This window comes from Fragaria vesca, unplaced genomic scaffold (genome assembly GCF_000184155.1).
Source record: "Fragaria vesca subsp. vesca unplaced genomic scaffold, FraVesHawaii_1.0 scf0513090, whole genome shotgun sequence".
Lineage (NCBI taxonomy): Eukaryota > Viridiplantae > Streptophyta > Magnoliopsida > Rosales > Rosaceae > Fragaria > Fragaria vesca.
Genome location: NW_004443444.1, coordinates 383,086 through 387,146, shown reverse-complemented (window position 1 = coordinate 387,146; position 4,061 = coordinate 383,086). Strand labels below are relative to the sequence as shown.

At 39.6% G+C, this 4,061-nt stretch overlaps 1 non-coding gene across 1 annotated transcript; it reads right to left on the bottom strand.

Moving 5' to 3' along the window:
* Positions 1 to 3,100: 3,100 nt before the first annotated feature.
* On the bottom strand, positions 3,101 to 3,833 carry LOC101299734. The gene is made up of 2 exons (XR_185494.1): positions 3,319 to 3,833; positions 3,101 to 3,191 (listed from the first exon to the last, which is right to left on the bottom strand). It is a non-coding gene; the product is annotated as an uncharacterized LOC101299734 (transcript).
* Positions 3,834 to 4,061: the final 228 nt, after the last annotated feature.

The following is a 4,061-nucleotide window of genomic DNA, read 5'->3' as shown; positions in this document are numbered from 1 at the left end:
GGGAGTAGCGCTCAAGTTTCGTGAGGAAGAGAGACTGAGAATAGATTATGTGATGTGAGAAATTGGAAGAGAGAATGAGAAGAAAATATCTGAAAACTAAAATAAATGGCATCTGAGCCGTTGTTTACTTCTGGATGGTTAGGATTGCCTTATGAGGCAATATGAGCAGGAAAACATGAGCTGAAGATCTGAGTCCATTTAAATGACGGCACTGGTTGTTTGTCGCCGAAATGTGGCGACTGATCCCTCTCTAGTCTTGTCACGCATGGTTCTTACAGCTGACACGTAGGCATATAGAATTTTTCTTACCATGTAAACTCAAAACAAGCGTTTCTCTTTTAGTCCTCATAAAAACTAACAAAATTTGGATATGAAACAATAGACTTTTTTTTTTTTGAAAGAAACAGATTAAATCAATTGATTAAGAACGAACATATGCACCGTAAGGGGCAAGACCATGGTCTAGCCTCTTAATTAGCCTAAAATTCATCCATCGCATAACTTATGCCCGATCAAAAGCATGGTCGACTGACTACACTGGTAGGTTTTGCATCTTCAGGAGGTCGTCCAATATAGTGGGCTTGTACTGTATTTTGTTCACTATTTTTCTTACTTCCAGTTTTGACCCTAATTATATAGTATTACTATATTCATTCATTTCTCTTTCTTCTTCGTTATTACTCTGTTCCTTTCTTTCTCTTTCTTCTTCGTCTTTTTTCAGCAAAGATCAAGAAAAGAAGAGAGAAAGAACAATGGGAGAAAGAAAGGTAGAAGTTTGAATCAAATCAGAACGACTCTTATGAAATAAAAATCTAGGTCTTTTATTTGGAACATAGCTTCAAATTTGGGATCTGGGTTCTTTGGAACAAAGCCACAAACGACAACTAACACAAGAGAGAAGTATAAACTATGAGCTTGTATGAGTTGTATCTACACTAGTAGAAGAGAGAGAGAGAGAGAGAGAGAGAGAGAGAGAGAGAGAGAGAGAGAGAGAGAGAGAGAGAGAGAGAGAGAGAGAGAGAAGCATTGTCACACCCCCAATTTTCGAATTGTTAAATTTCCAAAAAATTGGGCATGATATAACTCTAAAATCTTAAATGAATCATTCAAAAAGCGTAGTTCAAGAATTTCATTAAAATCACACAATTAAGATTAAAGAATCTCCTGCGGATAAGCATAGTTCAGGAGATACTCAAAACAAAGAATTTTAATGACAACACATAAGAACATCACACAATCATTTCTCTACTCTTACTTATAAGTTCGTCAACACTTAGTCGTCCCCCATAAGTAACCAAACAAACGCGTGCTCATGGGTTCGTCAAAACTTAGTCATCCCCCATAAAGTACCAACAAACAGACTAGAGCTCTATACTAACCGTAACCAATCACCCGGCCAAGGCTTGGTTCCGGGTCCACCACGAAGGCTCCTAATCTAATGCACACAATCACCACTAAGGCACATATTCACAACTAAGACTCACAACTAAGACACACAATCACCACTAAGACACCATTCCACAATGAATGCACACAATCACCACTAAGACACCATTCCACAACGAATGCACACCATCACCACTAAGGCACACATTCACAACTAAGACACACAATCACCACCAAGGCAGAAATAATCACATCAATAGAACTAAAAATATTATGGTCACAAGAACCTTAAAAATTCATTTAAATAGAAAAACTTTTTTTTTCTTACATATAAGCCGTTGGCGATTAAGCTCATATATTTTAAAACAAAAAAAACATAATTTTTAAATTATAATCATCATCATAAGCATTATCATCATCAAAATCATCATCATAATCATTGTCATCATCATCATCAAAATCATCATCATAATAATTATAAATAATTGGTCCCAAAATGGACCTTAGTGAGAATTTACTCACCTAAAAATCCCGCTGCATCTTCACAAAAACACACAGGCCAAGCTCAACACCAACTCCACAAGTTACCTAATTAACAAAATTAATAACCTTAGTAACCACTTGAACAAAAAGAACATTGCACCCTTAACAAACCTTAATCCAAAGGAGGACAACCTTCAAAGGTAGTCGAACTTAACAACCCATTATTGTTGCCTCTATTTCCCAAATCCTAAACTCAAAACCTCTCACAAGTCTAAGATTAAACATAAAGTCCTAGCATGCAATCCTTGCTCAAAACCTAGAAATTCCACATCTCAACAAGCTTACAACAACATGAGCTAGCTAACCACAACAACCAAAACTACACACCCTATCAGACACGTTGCCACGCGTGGCCACAGGCGACGACGAGTGGGCCCCACGCGCCACCGGAGACCCACGAACCGGGTCATGGTTCATACACCAAACTCTTCATCTCAACAAGCTCTACAATAGTCTCAACTATCACAAAGTCCAATTTTAACTATAGAAGGTGGAATTTACCTCTCAAGTAAAATGAGTGATTGAAACCCTAGGATTTCAAATCCTCAATTCACCCTCCAATCTTCAAGTCGGTTCAAGAGGCTTGGAGGGATTGATCCACTTCTCACAAGCTTCAAAAGCCTTCAAGAGTTGTCACCGAAGGTGATCGGAATTAGAAGTTCCGACGAAGAACCCAAAACGGCGGCATAGCTGCTTCCCTGCCTTGCTGCACCTCCAGCTGCTCGAATCTTACTACCAAATCACCACAAACTTGTAGAGAATCAAGAGAGCTTTCCAACGGTACCTCATTTGCCTAAATCCGAGCTCGGATGACCAAGATATGGTTGAAAAACTAAAGAAGGTTGAGAGGAGAAGAGAGATGCGCGATTTTAAAATTGGTAAACTTTTTTTTTTTTTTTTTTCTATTTATAGACAACTTTGAAAAAATGTAGAAACTTCCGCTGACCATAACTTTTTCGTACGACATCCGTTTTACGCATGCCACATGTCCACGGACTCGTATCGTCGTGCTCTACAACTTTCGTGAAAGAAGTTTCTCAAGAAATCAAACGAATAAAAAGTCAACTCTATGACCCTTTAGGGCTAGGCACGGTCCCAGACCGACACACTTTTCTTCAAGTCCGGGCCCAGACCGGCTACTGACTAGACGGGCCGGTCTCTGCCATCAAAATTTCTAAGACCGGCAAAAGCCCGGACTGGCATAAACCCGGCCGGTCTTGCCGGTTTTTCAGGCTTTTTTTCCCATTTTGCCACATCAGGCTCTAATCAAACATATCAACACATCAGAAACATCCCAAAACCAAGACTTAGTAGCTATTGAAATAAAGACTGCATCTTTTTCTCAAAATTTACAGATAGATTGATTCAAAGAGTGTATGATGAGATCACCTAGAAGATCGACAAACAGGGCTTGGTTTCCAAATAGAAGATGATGAGCAGAAGATGACGTCGTTTGAGGTTTGCTTTGATTCTTTCAAAGCTGGTAAGCTTGTATTGAGACTTGTTCAGGCTTTGAGTTGACGTGAACGACGATCTCATATACCAATTTGCCGTCGCCAAATTCTTTGGGTTCCATTTCTAAGAGGGATTCGATATTTGAGAGGATTTCGTTGGAGATTGGGAAGAACAAAATTGGGTTGGGGTTGGGAATAACAAGATTCAATCAGGCTTTTGGCTATGGAGGCTATGGAGGCTATGGAGGATATGGAAGGAATCAAGTTCCAAGGGGATGGGAGACTGATTATGAGGTGATTCAGAGGAAGTACAGGGAGAAAGGGTATGGTGATGCAGTGCCACAGATAGTTTTCTGGAAAAGAAGAACATTGAATTAACGAGGAACAAGTCAGAGGACAATAATAGAAACAAGCTAGGGAGGTTTGTCTACATTGTGTTGTACATAGGTACTCTTACTCTTCAACTTGTTGATCATACGGTTAAGATTTGGTTGCAATTGTGAGATGGTGAGGTGTTGTGTCTCTATTGGGTTTAGGTTTAGAAGTGAGGGAGTTGGAGTTAGAGGCAACCTCTTCCTATGAGTTATATACTTATATATCAATGATATCGGGCTTTCGGGCCGAGAAAAGTTTTTAACATAAGGGACCCGGCCCAGCCCGGCATAGTATGGGACCGGC